Raw genomic sequence first — 18042 nt, 5'->3', positions numbered from 1 at the left:
TAGTTCTTTACCATAGTGTTATTCCTGTTTTTCATCATAATAGACTTTTGAGCTGGACATACGGCTGCCCAAAATAAAGGCTACATATTCCAGCTTCCTTTGCAACTATGTGTATCTCTGGTACCAGGTCTGGTCAATAGGATGTATGCTAAGATTTTAGCAGCACCAGGTAAATTTAGCAGGACTAGATAACTGGTGCATACTTCTTGCCCCTTCGTCTAGGATTCTGCTTGAAAAGTGAGTGTGACTTCTGGAAAGCTAACTTAGTAGGAGGATGAAGGGATAATGAGCAGAAAACTAGACTGTTCTGCCATCAACCCATAAAAGCAAGTTTCTGTGATTTAGAAAAAAGCATCCATTCTGTAAGTCCTTTATTGCCAGATGCAGGAAAACTGTCATAATAAATTAACAAATCAGTTTTGAATATTATGTGAATGGTATCCTAGAGTTGTGCAGTGTGCCTTTTCCACGACAAAACACAATAGCTTGGTCAAGGAGGAACCTGGATCCCTGAGGACCACAGAGAAGGAAGTTATAGTATCTGCCCTAATACACCTGCAGGTGGACGTTTATGTGTGAGAGAAACAAGCTTTCTTGTTTAAGCTACTATTATTTTTGAGTGTCTGGTATTTGAAGCTGAATCTAATCCTGGTATGATGGCCTGTGTATGTTGCTTGTCATTTTTTCATGTTCTGTAGCACAGTTGTTTCTCAAATCTTAGTGTTGATATAAATCACCTGGATATCCTATTGGAGTGCAGGTTCTGATTCAGTGGGTGCGGGGTGAGGTATTTCTAACAAGCTCCATGCAGATCACCATTTAAATAGGAGATATTCTTGAAACTACATTTACTGCTATCTCTTTGTGGGTGAGGGAGACATGTTTTAACCAGTCATTGTTAAAATGTAGATCATCGACAAATTTTCTCAGGCCTGATGAGAAAAATACCACATAGTACATTGCTTCATTTCCATTTAGAATCCTTGGGAGAATATTTCTCAATGTGTAATCTGTTGATCTTCTGTATTAAAAAAATTAAAAAAAAAAAAAAAACACCTTCATAGGGTAAGTGGAATTTGTTAGAACGGTCATACTCGTCTCAAGGCAGCTATGAAATGAGAACACCTGAGGATGAGATCTTGGGCTCCATATTTTTTAACTAGCTATACAGGTAATTTTGAAGCATTCTAAATTTGAGAGCTATAAGCTCAAGAGAAAGGAAACGCAGGCAAATGAAGCTATAAGAGATCTGGCCAGCAAGACTTCTAGATGTATTTACTGCCTTGAAGAAATGCCATGAAGAAGTGGTGGGAATAGAAATTAAATGCATACTAGAGACCAGGAAGTCCCTTGGAGCCAGAGAGAATGAGCATGTCTATGGAATGTTGATACAAAACCAGCACAGGTAAATCCCAAAGGAATGTTGGCCAAATGCTTGTCACTGATGTTGAGAACTAAAAGACTGAAACCATCATTTTGACATTAATGTAAGGAGACCCATGTGTGCCGAAAGATAGGTTTATTTTACTTGATATCTTGGGAACACAAAAGAAACTAAAACAAAAATTTAGAACTGAAAATTTTAACTCCAAGTAGCAGATTTATTCTACAGTTTGTTGTTGGGCTTCACTTATTACAGTTGAAAAATTACTCCTGGAAAACGCCTAACAAATCTACATTGTGCACAGTTTAGAAAAGAGATTTTGAAGATCGGGTTTAGAAAGAGGAAACAATTTGAAGTTTTTACAAAACGTAAAATGGAAAGAGAATTTTCTCTGTAATTCTATTAGGCTTTGTTCCTAATGAATGTGGAAGTGCAATTCATCTTTAGTAAAACTTAATGAGAGACAGCAGGAGTTTTGCCTCATGCTTTTTCAGTATGGAGCAACTTTCCTTCACTAATCCCCACTCTGTCCAATCCACCACCAGCTTTACACAATGACCCTCTAGTGAATGAAGTAGATATTTTGATCTGTCTCATTCACTCCAGTCACTTCTCCAGAACTTGAATCCAACCTACAGCATGTATAAAACTGGTCCAGTCTGGTAATAGAGACCTTATTCCTTCCCATGGATATTTTCACTCTTAGGAAGAAGATCCAAATTTATCTCCTCATATATTTTACCCATTGTATGTCAAACTTCTGAGGGCTGCTTCTACAGGACACCCCTTTAAATATTTAAAGAGAGCAATCAATCTACCTTCTTTCTTCAGGCTAAACATCACCAGTACCTTTGCATTTAGGTTGTAGAGAACAGAGGAACATTTATCTCCTTTATATAGCTACTGTATGTCTATTAATACAACTCAAGGTCATATTAGTTTCTTTTCGGAGGGAGAGTCACATGTTGACTTATATTACGTTTGCAGTTGAGTAAAATATTTATGCCTTTTCTACAAATGGTTCTGTAATATCACTGTCTCACTGTCTTGTACTTTTGCAGTTTGGTTTTTGAATTGGTTGAATTTCATCTTCTTTTGTTCCATCCAGCATTCTGGCCTTCTAGCTTTTTGCCTCTTATTTCTGCCATTCACTGTATTTGCTTCCCTTCTCAGCACCATGGTCTGTAGATGTGATGAACAAGAGTTCCATATTTTTAAACATGTCATTGGACAAGCAACATTCTGTGTTCTACCACTGGAAATCTCTTTATAAGGCTAGCAATCATCCATTAATTAGTCTCTGATGTCACTTTTCTAGTTATAGATTATCCTAAATGTCCTAGTATCTGATTCACATTTCTCTAACTTGACTAAAAAAACCTTGGGGGAAACTTTATTAAATTCCTTTATACTATCTGGATGCATTTTCTATCTATAACATTTCTATCTATAACATCTATAACAAGTCATTCCTATGAGTCCATCAAAATGTTTTTTTCTAAATAACAATGAATTTTTTAAAAATTGACTTGTTTTTCATGAAAATCTTTACTTTTCCACCAGGATGGAGGAGTGGTTGATGGTGGTGTGCAGGTTGTGAAGGGCCCTGTGACTCTTGCTAAATTGTTATGGCTGTTTTGGACACAGCAGGAGACTTCTGCTGTTGAGCAAAGAAGGAGCATAATTATAGAGCTGGCCAAAAAACCCAAATGAACTTTTTGGTCAACCCAGTACGTCTAAGTATGATGTATGGGCTGGTGGCTGCCCAAACCCTGAGAGAAGCTGGGTAACCAAGGATCTGAAGGAATGAAGCTGCATGTGTAGTGTCCATAAAACACCAGGAGGGAATGCTGAAGCCCAGGCCGTCAGTTTTTTGTTAGGGCATATTTTCCTAACTACAGTGATGGTATTGAAACATTGAGGAAGCTCCTTGAGTATCAGAGTGGAGGCAAGTCTTCATTCTTAAGTAAAAATCTCAGTCCTTGCAACTGCCTCATTTATTCTAACTGCTCTCATTGTGAGCAACTTTGAACGTTCATCTGTCCCCCTTTCTGTGTAATACATTCTTAGATATTTTTAAATAGTTTTCATGTTTTATTCAAGCTGAGCATTTCCAATTTCTGTACTAGAAATGTTCACTTAGTGTTATCAGAAATAAGGGAGTAATTCTGTCTGCAATAGAGTTTATTAAAAAAAATGTGAATTCAATTTTCATATTTTATTTTCATCTTATTTTTTGAGTCACTAGATTTTAATATATTAGAAAATTTCCCCTGAAAGGATCATTTTTAAAATTAAAAAAACAGCAACAAATTTAAAAAGTATGAATGATATCTCCCTAAATTTTCTTTCTTCTGAACAAAGATTTTCATGAAACAAAATCTCCATTAATTAAACCAGTGGAAAATGAAAAAATTATGATTATGTTACTAAAACAAGCTTGTGTCTGCTTGCTCACCTCACAGCAGAAGTAATCTACTGATACCAGGTTGTAATGGAGGAAATTAGAGTTTTTTTGCAGGTACCAAGTAAGGAGTATACAGGTGGCTCACACTTAAAGGACCAAAACTTCTCAATGGTTTTCAGAGAGGATTTTTAAAGGCAACATTTGGGGTGAGGGTTGCAAGGAGGCAGGACTTTCTTCTGATCGGCTGGTGGCAGCCTGACAGAGCGGTGATTCAGGAATCTTAATCAGCCTTCTAATTCCAACCAGTCTGAGATCTGTGTGCTTGTGTTCAGCCTCTAGTCACCATCCAATCCCTGGGTGGAGGTCTTGGTTCTTGCAGAATGATTAAAAGATATGCATTAAACTGTTACATATATCCTTTGAGGAGGAACTAGTGTCATTAATTTTCTTATTTAACTGCTTTTCCTTTGTTTCTGCATTCCCTCACTTACCCAATTAGTAGTTACTTGAGTCGGCTTTCTGGAAATCTGGGAAGGCCTTGAAGACTAAAGCCTTGTTCTACAAATGACAGACAGGGGACACAGAGGAACTTTTATACTTGGGAGGGCCCCAGAGGGTCCTGCTTGGTTTCAGTTCCCTGTTTCTTTGATAGTCCTCAACCTGAGGGAAATGGGGGGCAGGACAAAGAAGGAGCTGCTGCTGCTGCTAAGTCGCTTCAGTCATGTCTGACTGTGTGACCACCGGGCTCCCCCGTCCCTGGGATAATACCTCGTAAATTTGGCAAGGGAACTTGGTTTTATGGGGACTCAGTTTCAATTAATTAAAATGGCTTTAGCATCACAATGTATTTGGTTTCAGCCTTAGTTTTCTGACATAGAATATTAGAAGGAAAATGTGTGCATGCTCGGTAACTCAGTTGTGTCTGACTCTTTGCGAGTCTATGGATGGTAGCCTGCCAGACTCCTCTGTCTATGAAATTTTTCAGACAAGAGTACTGGAGTGGGCTGCCATTTCTTCTCCAGGGGGTCTTCCCAATACAGGGATCAAACCCGTGCCTCCTGCATCTCCTGCATTGGCAGGTGGATTCTTTACCACAGAGCCACCTGGGAAGCCTTTTCAACACACAGATTTTGCAGTAGATTCTGCTATTGTCCCACCTACCACAATGGAAGTAACTAAAAATCTGCAAAGATGGGCACAAGAAAGGACAGAAATGGTATGGACCTAACAGAAACAGAAGATATTAAGAAGAGGTGGCAAGAATATAAGAACTATACAAAAAAGATCTTCATGACCCAGATAACCACGATGGTGTGATCACTCACCTAGAGCCAGACATTCTGGAATCAGCCATAGGTATACATATATCCCCTCCCTCTTGAAGCCTCTCCCATCTCCCTCCCCATCCCACTCCTCTAGGTTGATACAGAGCCTCTGTTTGAGTTTCCTGAGACAGACAGCAAATTCCCATTGGCTATCTATTTTACAACCAGTCCATTCTAAAGGAGATCAGTCGTGGGTGTTCATTGGAAGGACTGATGTTGAAGCTGAAACTCCAATACTTTGGCTACTTGATGCAAAGAGCTGACTCATTGGAAAAGACCCTGATGCTGGGAAAGACTGGGGGCAGAAGGAGAAGGGGATGACAGAGGATGAGATGGTTGCATGGCATCACCAACTCAATGGACATGAGTTTGAGTAAACTCTGGGACTTGGTGATGGACAGGGAGGCCTGGCATGCTGCAGTCCATGGGGTTGCAAAGAGTCGGACATGACTGAGCGACTGATCTGAACTGATCTATTTTACGTATGGTAATGTAAGTTTCCATGTTACTCTCTCCATACATCTCATCCTCTCCTCCCCTCTCCCCATGTCCACAGTCTGTTCTCTATGTCTGTTTCTCCACTGCCGCCCTGCAAATAAATTCTTCAGTACCATCTTTCTAGAGTCCGTATGTATGTGCTAGTATATGATATTTATCTTTCTCTTTCTGACTGACTTCACTCTGTATAACAGGCTGTAGGTTTATTCAGCATAGCCATCTTGCCAGGCCCAGGTCCTGGAGAAGCTGTGCTGATAGTAAACACTTTTTCCTGCTCATTTCCCACTACCTCTGACTTGTGACTGTTAGAAGAAAAATGGGTTGGAAAGTAGAGACAGAGGATAGTAAACTTAAAATGTTTTATTTATTTATTTTTTAAATAGTCAATCCCTTGCTTTAGCCCATGTTTTCTGCTTAATTATTCTCCTTTCCTTCTCTCATTTCTTGAATTTTGCCTTTATTCTTCTTTGATGTTTTTCCAGTCTTATCAAATCTATATATTTTATTTTGTTACTGCAAATCATTTTTAGAAGCAGAGAGGTATTAATAAATAGCACCATAAAATCTCATTAGCACTATATCACTTCTCCTTCACTTAGCACTTTATCTCAATGCCACGTTTTTTAAAAATCACAATTTCAAATTCAATACCAATCATTTCAAGTATTTACAACCTAATTGTAAAATCTAAGTGTAGATTAAAAGCGAAATTGATTACAAAGAAGTGGTGACTTGAAGTCATTATATTTTATACTTTTAATTTTATTTTAATCAATAGATATCATTCACCAGGGAATTATACATTTCTAGTCTTTTACCACCTTTATTAATCTCTTGCTAACAGTTGATTTCTTAAAAACAAATTCTTGCTGCAGTGACATTAGCATTAATTCCATGTTCTTTCTCACCCAATTTTTAATGATGCTCATTTCTTTGTGATATGCTTTTCCTAAGAAATCTGGATCCTTAGTATTTTTCACCCTTTGAGTGAAGGAGGTCTTCTAGACTGTTATCTGCACATTTCTACGTCTGATCACTGACCATGGTCCATGGGTTGGTCTTTTAAGGAGACCTTTAAGAGCCTAGTTGAGGCTTAGCTTGGGAGCTCCAGCCTGTACTCACATTTCCTCAGCTGCCCATCCTCCTCATTTACAAAACCCTGACTTTATTTCAAGAATACTGGTCCTGCTTAGGAGACCTATCAATAATTGGAATGTTTGGGCCTTATTTGGATCTCAGTTCAAACTCTCTAAATACACAACCTACACACATGGACATAGATACAGTCACTGATACATATTTATGAGGTAGTTGGAAATATTTGAATACTAACAGGATATTTGTTGTATTAGTTCAGTTCAGTCACTCAGTCGTGTCTGTCTGTTTGCAACCCCATGAACCACAGCATGCCAGGCCTCCCTGTCCATCACCAACTCCCAGAGTCCACCCAAACCCATCTCCATTGAGTCGGTGATGCCATCGAACCATCTCATCCTCTGTCGTCCCCTTCTCCTTCTGCCCTCAATCTTTGCCAGCATCAGGGTCTTTTCCAATGAGTCAGCTCTTTGCATGAGGTGGCCAAAGTATTGGAGTTTCAGCTTCAACATCAGTCCTTCCAATGAACACTCGGGACTGATCTCCTTTAGGATGGACTGGTTGAATCTCCTTGCAGTCCAGGGGAGCCTCAAGGGTCTTCAACACCACAGTTCAAAAGCATAAATTCTTCGGCGCTCAGCTTTCTTCACAGTCCAACTCTCACATCCATATATGACCACTGGAAAAACCATAGCCTTGACTAGATGGACCTTTGTTGGCAAAGGAATGTCTCTACTTTTTTTTTTTTTTGTCTCTACTTTTTAATATGCTATCTAGGTTGGTCATAACTTTCCTTCCAGGGAGTAAACGTCTTTTAATTTCATGGCTGCAGTCACCATCTGCAGTGATTTTGGAGCCCAAAAAAATAGTCAGCCACTGTTTCCACTGTTTCCCCATCTATTTGCCATGAAGTGATGGGACCGGATACCATGATCTTAGTTTTCTGAATGTTGAGCTTTAAGCCAACTTTTTCACTCTTCTCTTTCACTTTCATCAAGAGGCTCTTTAGTTCTTCTTCACTTTCTGCCATAAGGGTGATGTCATCTGCATATCTGAAGTTATTGATATTTCTCCCGGCAGTCTTTTTTTGGGGGGGTGGGGGGGAGTATGGAGTTTATTTTATTATTCTGAGTCTGGGTTTTGTTCCTTAGATGTCCCCACTCCTGGATGGAGATGACCTCCCTGAGTCATTGTCCCACGGGCCTGCTTTTGATTGTTTTCCAGGTTCAAAGTGCACTGAGAAGGCTTCACAGTTTTAATACTTCCTAGATGCTCAACTGAGGTAAAGTGACAAAATGACCCCCCCCACCCCCGCCCGCTGAAAAAAAATAAACCCCAAGCCCCAGGCAGCTGCTGCTGCAGCCGTTATGAAAAAATAATACAAAGTCTTCCTAAAAAATAGATTACACAGAAAGAACCCAAAGGACAGAGGGGCGTGGGGAGGGGCAGGGGCTGCTTCAGCCACTGGCAAGGAGCCTGGGGAGAGGCCCGGAGGGGGTGCTGAGATGAACTTCAGGGGGCTGGGAGGCCAGGGGACTCTGCCCAACCCCCTCTGCGGCGCCCCCCAGCAGCTCTGGCTCCCAGACCGCGGCTCCCCTCCCTCTCCAGGGACCCTCCCTTCACCGTGAGGCTTGGTACTTGCTTCTCACTAAAGTGGCTTCAATAAAGAAAGGAAAAGACCCAAAGCGAGTCAGAGCTGCTGTCTGGCCCCTGGGACTTACGCCCCATGGGAGCAGACCTCTCTCCCTTTGGGGGTTTGGATAATTATCTATACCTGCTGCTACTGAAGCAACCCCCTGGGGGGTTGACGGGCCCCAAACTCTCTGTCTGCTCCCGGGAACACGCGCCGGGAACACGCGTGATGGGCCACGGTTGGGGGGGTAGCCTGTCCTCCAGCCCAGCCTCAGAGGAGCTGCAGACAGCGGAGTGTGCATGGGGGTGGGCCGCGGGAGTGGGGGGCAGGTGCGGGACGGGGCGCAGCTCACACGGGCCCATGAGCTCTGCAGCTCATGCAAGCAGAGGCGGAAGGGGGCAGCCCCACCAAGACAGAGGTAAGGCAGGGTGAGGTGATGGTGTGTGTGCGGCCAGACCAGCTCTGGGGCCAGGGGCAGAGACGGGGCAAGGCAGGGCCTGGTGCGGGGGAGGGTCTGGGTGCCCACCGCCCCAGTGAGGGCGACACACCCGGGACGCCTCCTGTAGAGGAATCCAGTGTCCCGGCAGTCTTGATTCCAGCTGTGCCTCATCCACCCAGCGTTTCTCATGATGTACTCTGCATAGAAGTTAAATAAGCAGGCTGACAATATACAGCCTTGACGTACTCCTTTTCCTATGTGGAGCCAGTCTGTTGTTCCACGTGCAATTCTAACTGTTGCTTCCTGACCTGCATACAGGTTTCTCAAGAGCAGGTCAAGCAGTCTGGTATTCCCATCTCTTTAAGAATTTTCCACAGTTTATTGTGATCCACATAGTCAAAGGCTTTAGCATAGTCAATAAAGCAGAAATAGATGTTTTTCTGGAACTCTCTTGCTTTTTCGATGATCCAGCAGATGTTGGCAATTTGATCTCTGGTTCCTCTGCCTTTTCTAAAACCAGCTTGAACATCTGGAAGTTCTCGGTTCACGTATTGCTGAAGCCTGGCTGGGAGAATTTTAAGCATTACTTTACTAGCGTGTGAGATGAGTGCAATTGTGCGGTAGTTTGAGCATTCTCTGGCATTGCCTTTGGGATTGGAATGAAAACTGACCTTTTCCAGTCCTGTGGCCATGGCTGAGTTTTCCAAATTTACTGGCATACTGAGTGCAGCGCTTTGACAGCCTCATCTTTTAGGATTTGAAATAGCTCAACTGGAATTCCATCACCTCCACTAGCTTTTTTTGTGGTAATTCTCCCTAAGACCCACTTGACTTTGCATTCCAGGATGTCTGACTCTAGGTGAGTGATCACACCATCATGATTATCTGGGTTGTGAAGATCTTTTTTGTGCAGTTCTTCTGTGTATTCTTGCCACCTCTTCTTAATATCTTCTGCTTGTTGTATTAGGAACTTCTTTTTTCAAGATATGATAATTGTATTGTGACTCTGTTTTTAAAGGAGTCTTTAAAAGACATATATTGGTATATAGTTTGGCTTCCCTGGTGGCTCAGTGGTAAAGAATCTGCCTGCCAATTCAGGAGATGTGAGTTCGATCCCTGGGTCAGGAAGATCCCCTGAAGAAGGAAGTGGCAACCCACTCCAGTATTCTTGTCTGGGAAATCCTATGGACAGAGGAGCCTGGTGGGCTACAGTTCCGTGGGGTTGCAAGGAGTCAAACACAACTGAGAGACTGAACAGCAACTGCTATATTTATAGATAAAATAACATGAGAACTGGATTTACTTGTGGGTAACCAAAGAAGGAAAGTTATGACCAACCTAGACAGCATATTAAAAAGCAGAGACATTACTTTGCCAACAAAGGTCTATCTAGTCAAGGCTATGGTTTTTCCAGTGGTCATGTATGGATGTGAGAGTTGGACTGTGAAGAAAACTGAGCCCCAAAGAATTGATGCTTTTGAACTGTGGTGTTGGAGAAGACTCTTGAGAGTCCCTTGGACTTCAAGGAGATCCAACCCGTCCATCCTGAAGGAGATCAGTCCTGGGTGTTCATTGGTAGGACTGACACTGAAGCTGAAACTCCAATACTTTGGCCACCTCATGCGAAGAGTTGACTCATTGGAAAAGACCCTGATGCTGGGAGGGGTTGGGGGCAGGAGGAGAAGGGGACGACAGAGGATGGGATGGTTGGATGGCATCACCAACTCGATGGACATGAGTTTGAGTAAACTCTGGGAGTTGGTGATAGACAGGGAGGCCTGGCGTGCTGCAATTCGTGGGGTCGCAAAGAGTTGGACACGACTGAACAACTGAACTGAACTGAACCAAAGAAGGAATGGGAGACTGGATGGTGTACAGATGAAAGGAGATTGGGCATGAGTTAATAGTGAAGCTTAGAACTGGTTTCATGAAATGGAGTTTAGGTTTATTCGTCTTTTCACTGTGTTCTTATATAAGTTTAAAATTACATTTTCCACAGTAAACAAATATATGTCATTATGTTTAATGATAGCAAAATTTAAGAGAATAAAGGTAAAGCATACAACCTCATTCCCATGGCAAAGTGCTCAGGGCCAGGGTCTCTCACCAGCCTCTGAGAGTTTGTATTGAACACCTTACCTTGATTGACATAGATGAGTTTTATTTCCCTTTTTAGTGATTGATTTCAGTAGAACAAGTGATATAATCATTAACTATGAGGTAAGAGAAAGTTTGCTGAGGGCTCCAAAGAAAGGTTGTGTTACACTTAAGAGAGAGACACTGGAGAAAATGGCCCCTTTTCCCTCTGGATGTGGTCATGGTTGGATATGTTGTCTGGAGCTATTGTGGCTATCTTGTGATTATGAAGGACCCAGCCTGAGAACAAAGTGGGAGAGAGATCAAGGATGAGAGCTGAAGCCTGGGTCCTTGATGATGCTGTTGAGCCACTGAAACAGACAACATTGGATTTTACTTATGCCTTAATTTCTTGTTATGCAAAATAGTAAGTGTTCTTATTGTTGAGCCATTTCTAATTAGAGTTACATATTTTTTTTCCTGCTGAAAGTGTTCTAAGTAGACTATGTGCACACTCTACAGCATAGACATTGCACTCTATACAGATATATAACCTAAAGATTAACAAAATATGACATGTAGTGAAATACTAAATAGCAATGAAATGAGCAAATTATAGCTCTACACATCAGCTTAGTTGAATCTTGCAAATGTACATTGAGTGAAAGATGTCAGATATAAAAATTTCCATATAATGATGTGATTCCACTAAATAAAAAAACTAAAAATATATTCTTTAGGTACAGACGCCTGAGTAGAAAGAGTATAAAATAAAGCACTTGCATGAGAGCCTGGCTTCCTTTGCAGGGAGGGAAGAGGGAGCAATAAGAGGGTGATGTGAGGGTTTCCAAAAGACTGGCAGTGTTCTGATTCTTTGCCTGGGTGGTGCTTTCACAAGTTCCTGCTTTATTATTATTGTTTTTTAAAATGTACATTTGATTAATTTGCTTTCCTATATGCATTGATAATGGGGCTTCCCTTGTGGCTGAGCTGGTAAAGAATCCGCCTGCTATGAGGGAGACCTGGGTTTGAACCCTGGGTTGGGAAGATCCCCTGGAGAAGGGAAAGGCTACCCACTCCAGTATTCTGGCCTGGAGAATTCCATGGGGTCACAAAGAGTCAGACATGACTGAGTGACTTCACTTTCACTTTCATGCATTGATAATACTTCAAAAGAATTTTTTAGAAAGTCCTTATGAATGATGGTAGTGTAGTAGAAAATAAACAAGATTGCTACTCATGTTATTTGAGTATGTCATTGCCAAGGACTCAAGCTTCTATTTCTAGAAAATGGGAGAATTGAACCACAAGAGTCATTTCTTACTGTAATTTTCTATTTTTCCATGATATGTCACTTCATTCTACCTTTTCTTCTTTCAAGTGTATTGGCTGTTGGTCTTGAGTGCAGACCATGTGAAACTTGTGAATTTCAAGGTTCCATAGACGCTTCTGTAGTAAATTTAGGTGTGAAAACTACATAGTCTGTTAGAAAACTGTCAACTACATCTCTGGACAGGGCTAGAGGGAGGAAGTTCAGTCTTGTTTAATTGACTGCCTTCAGTTCTCAAATTGCTTTCTCTGTTTCATGTTATTCTGAACTGGGTTTTGATGATCCATTAAAATAAATCTCTTATTCTGTGTTTTCTTGGCAGGATGATATTTTGGCACAATCTTATAGCGTCTGTTTCAGAGAGTTTCTCTGAGATGCTGTCACTCTCTGAGAGATTCACTGAATATTTAGGGAAACATTTGCTAAAGAAGAAAAGAAAGAGTACGTGACAATGTCTTCTGTAATACTGGTTTTTTAGCAGAGTGGATTACCGGGGTTGAGAACTGGAAAATGTGAGGAATGATCTGAGTGCATCAGTTTTACTACATGGATTACATTTCGTTAGCTCATCCACCCATATCAGCGATTTCTTTTTTAATGGTTCAGGTTTAGGATAGTCTCCTCTTGCTGTGCTCTGCTTAGTTGCTCAGTTGTGTCCGACTCTTTGTGACCCCCAGGCTTCTCTGTCCATGGGATTCTCCAGGCAAGAATACTGGAGTGGGTAGCCATTCCCTCTTCCAGGGGATCTTCCCATCCTAGGGATTGAACCCAGGTCTCTTGCATTGCAGGCAGATTCTTTACCATCTAAGTGACCGGGGAAGCCCAAGAATACTGGAGTGGGTAGCCCACCCCTTCTCCAGGGCATCTTCCTGACTCAGGAATCAAACTGGAGTCTCCTGCATTGCAGATGGATTTGTTACCAGCTGAGCTACCAGGGAAGCCCAGTCTCCTCTTAGCTAATGATAAAGAATGAAGAGGTTTTACAGGTGAAATAAGGTAAAAGAAAAGAACTCCAGTTTGTTTAAAAAAAAAAAAAAAACAAAACTTTGTTCATCGTTGGTCCTGGTATTGACATGAAAAGAGCACTGGACTACTGAGGGGACTGGAGCTTTGCCATTATGGAGGCTGTTATACCTTCCCTGAACTCTGACTATAGCCTTGGCTGGAGCCCTGAGTTACAGAAAGCAGGGCCTTTGTTTCTAATGGGCCCTCTCAGTTCCTCTCCCCTTCCTCTCTAGAGTTTTATCCAGTTTCTCACTGATATTCTAACACTCCTGTTAAAATTCCACATTTTCAAAATCCATGTAGAGCAAAAACAAAGACATGAACCTGTTCACCAAATCCTCATCACTCCAAATTGTCATTTCACACATTTATGTTATTGCTTAGTCCCTAAAAGCGTTCAGATTTGGAATCTCTAACTTATAGAATCAGAAGACATTAGGGTAATAGCAGTATTTGACACTTCTTAAAGTATAGAGTGCTGGAGAATTGATGCTTTTGAACTGTGGTGTTGGAGAAGACTCTTGAGAGTCCCTTGGACTGCAAGGAGATCCAACCAGTCCATCCTAAAGGAAATCAGTCCTGAGTGTTCATTGGAAGGACTGATGTTGAAGTTGAAACTCCAGTAATACTTTGGCCACCTGATGAGAAGAGCTGACTCATTGGAAAAGACCCTGATGCTTTGAAAGATTGAAAGTGGGAGGAGAAGGGGATGACAGAGGGTGAGATGGTTGGATGACATCACTGACTCAATGGAGATGAGTTTGAGTAATCTCTGGGAGTTGGTGATGGACAGGGAGGCCTGGCATGCTGTGGTCCATGGGGTCAAAAAGAATCAAACACAACTGAGTGACTGAACTGAACTGAAAGTATAAAACTGGCAAACAGTAGAAATTATACATGGAAACTCTACGGCTACTTAAAAATCATAAGCATAGAGTAAATAAAAGGAAGTGGTTTTCATGCTAGAAATAGACTCACAGCTCTAAAATAACATAACTTTAAAGTTAGATTAAATGAACAGAAAATACTATAGTTGAAATTATAATATTTTTAGCATGTTTTTACCATTTGTCTCTAATCAAATGTTGTTTCATTCAGCTGTCAGATTAAGAAAGCTCTCCTAACTGGACGATAGATCAGTGGAGCATAGCACTTATTATTTTCTTTCGGGCAAAAATATAGCATTTTGTTGCTGATTATTAACATTCATTTTCCTTTTCAAACTTAAATCCAGTGAACACTGGTTGCTGGATTGGTAAAGTGCACTCCTAATTTCTATCCTGCTTACAGATAATCTCCCAGAAGCAAAGTGGTACAGCTAGGGGAGCACTGGACTAAGAGCCAGGGGGCCTTGATTCTGAACTAACTGCCTGTGTAAAAGTCATTTCACCTCTTTGAGCCTCAGCTTCTTATCTGCAATGTGGTGAAAGATTGAGATAAATGATCTCTGGGTTTATAGTTGGAAGTGGAGAGCAGCTTGTCAATGAGTAGAAGTCTAAACTATGACTAAGCCAGGACTACTGCCAGATGAGTGCTTATGGGTAACATTTTATGACTCAGTAAAATGGCAACCCACTCCAGTATTCTTGCCTGGAGAATCCCATGGACAAAGGAGCCTGGTGGGCTACAGTCCATGGGGTCGCAAAGAGTCAGACACGACTGAGCAACTAACACAACACACACAAAATATTTAATATTTAAATTGGTAATGCTGGAGGCTATTTGGCTTAAACTGATTTTTAAAATCACTTTTCATTGTTTATATAGCTGAAGGATCAATTTTTCAGCTTCAGCAATACGTGAGCCGTGAACTTCCAGATGTTCAAGCTGGTTTTAGAAAAGGCAGAGGAACCAGAGATCATAGATCATATTGCCAACATCCAATGGATCATCGAAAAAGCAAGAGAGTTCCAGAAAAACATCTATTTCTGCTTTATTGACTATGCTAAAGCCTTTGACTATGTGGATCACAATAAACTGTGGAAAATTCTGAAAGAGATGGGAATATCAGACCATCTGACCTGCCTCTTGAGAAACCTGTATGCAGGTCAGGAAGCAACAGTTAGAACTGGACATGGAACAACAGACTGGTTCCACATAGGAAAAGGAGTACACCAAGGCTGTATATTGTCACCCTGCTTATTTAACTTCTATGCAGAGTGTATCATGAGAAACGCTGGGCTGGAAGAAGCATAAGATGGAATCAAGATTGCCGGGAGAAATATCAATAACCTCATATATGCAGATGACACCACCCTTATGGCAGAAAGTGAGAGGAACTAAAAGGCTTCTTGATGAAAGTGAAGGAAAGCTGAGCACTGAAAAATTGATGCTTTTGAACTGTGGTGTTGGAGAAGACTCTTGAGAGTCCCTTGGACTGCAAGGAGATCCAACCAGTCCATCCTAAAGGAGATCAGTCCTGGGTGTTCATTGGAAGGACTGATGCTGAAGCTGAAACTCCAATACTTTGGCCACCTCATGCGAAGAACTGACTCATTGGAAAAGACTAGCACTGATGCTGGGAGGAATTGGGGGCAGGAGGAGAAGGGGACGACAGAGGATGAGATGGTTGGATGGCATCACTGACTCGATGGATGTGGGTTTGGGTGGACTCCAGGAGTTTGTGATGGACAGGGAGGCCTGGCATGCTGTGATTCATGGGGTCGCAAAGAGTCAGACATGACTGAGCGACTAAACTGGAACTGGAAAGCCTTATAGATACCTAACTGCTTGGCATTTTTTTTTTTTTTTTAAAACCTGCAAAACATTTAAACTTTCAGACAATCTATAGACATCTATTTCTAACCTGTAAGCAAATTTAGATACAGTGAGGGTGAGTCCGAGTGGATTGTAAATCTACCTCAGGATCCAGCTTCATTCCGTTTCTGTTTGTCACAACCACTCCAGTAGCTACTGCAAGTGGGCGCTAGGCCTGTATTGTTCTTTGATCCTCAGCTTTCTCCCCTACTCAGATCACTAGCTCTGTGCTCATGTATGATCGGATTCAGATAAAGATGAAGGTTTGACCGATCCACTGGGTTGTTTCTCACAGTGATAATGGATTTGCAATAATCCATCCACCTCCATTGCCATGCCCTAGTGAGCAATGGTACACATTTTTTAAAGACTTTGTTGTGGAATTAAATCAAGCTAACTGACCTTTATGCCTCAGTCCCCTCAACATCCACTCACTGAATGTGTTAAAGATTGAGTGCATGGTTAGTTCAGTAGTTACAGTATGAAAGGTTCAGTCTGTGACTTTGATCTGCTCGAAACTGCTGAGGTATGGAGTAGAATAGTGATTCCCAGACTTTGGAATGTCAGAGATCAGTGATATTTAGAGGAAAAAAAGTTGGTGATACACACAAATTTGCCAATTTTTACTTTTGCTCGATTGCAAACATTAAAAAATCCACAGACGACATTAATATTGAGTCACCATAATTTATGATAGAAAGAACTTTTCTATACTAAAAAGTTTTAAGGACAGTCTCAGAATTAAAATATTACATTATCTGGTTAGTTTTATGAAAAACTTGACATTTTTGTTTCTTCATTTGAAGAAACATGCTTCAGTGAAAAGCATGTCTTGGACTGACTGCTATCCATAGCATTTTTATGTCCAAATATTTTATTGTTTTTATACTTCATGGGGAAAAAAAACTTGTTATAAAGCATGAAGTTGATTTAAGAACCCACCTCATGAGTCACAACAAACAGCTTGAAAAATATTGCTCTATGGTGTTTAGGCAAAAGTGGAATTACTGAGTTTAAGATATATGAACTCTTAATTTCAATATTTCAATTCAGTTCAGTCGCTCAGTCCTGTCTGACTCTTTGCGACTCCATGGACTGCAGCATGCCAGGCCTCCCTGTCCATCACCAACTCCCAGAGCCTACTCAAACTCATGTCCATTGAGTCGGTGATGCCATCCAACCATCTCATCCTCTGTCATCCCCTTCTCTTCCCGTCTTCAATCTTTCCCAGCATCAGGGTCTTTTCCAATGAGTCAGCTCTTCGCATCAAGTGGCCAAAGTATTGGAGTTTCAGCTTCAACATCAGTCCTTCCAATGAATATTCAGGACTGATTTCCTTTAGGATGGACTGGTTGGATCTCCTTGCAGTCCAAGAGACTCTCAAAGGTCTTCTCCAACACCACAGTTCAAAATCATCAACTCTTCAGTGCTCAGCTTGCTTTATAGTCCAACTCTCATATCCATACAGTATGAATTTCAATAGAAATGACACTAAGTTGTTCTTCAGTATATTCAAGCTAGTTATTTTTTCACTTGATTTCATATGAGAATATAGTTTTATCCACTCCTTTGTTAACTCTTGATATTTGAGTCTTAAAACTTCTTGTCAATGCTATAGGTTAAAAAAAGTGGTATATTGATTTGCTTTTGTGAGTTTTTACAAAAATAGATACTCTGGATACTCAGTTTCTTTGATATCTAATCCAAATGCCCCCCAACACTGTTTGCATTTTAATCATGTTTAGATATCTGTTTTTATTTAAAATTTAAAATTTAGTTAATATACATACAGAAAAGTGCACACATATGTGCAGCCTGATATCTTTTCAAAAAGTGTAATCATCATGCAAATCAGAAGCAAAAACTTCATCAGCACTCAGAGGCCCCCCTATAAACCTCTCCAATTATTACCCACATATCCCTTCCTCAAAGTGAAAGTCATTCAGTTGTGTCCAGTTCTTTGCAACCCCAGGGACTAGTCCATGGTCTTCTCCAGGCCGGAATATTGGAGTGGATATTCTTTCCCTCAGAGAAGGCAATGGCACCCCACTCCAGTACTCTTGCCTGGAAAATCCCATGGGTGGAGGAGCCTG

The sequence above is a fragment of the Cervus elaphus genome, chromosome 12 (genome assembly GCF_910594005.1).
Source record: "Cervus elaphus chromosome 12, mCerEla1.1, whole genome shotgun sequence".
Classification (NCBI taxonomy): domain Eukaryota; kingdom Metazoa; phylum Chordata; class Mammalia; order Artiodactyla; family Cervidae; genus Cervus; species Cervus elaphus.
The sequence above is the reverse complement of the archived record's forward strand: the minus strand, read 5'-3'. Positions refer to the sequence as shown.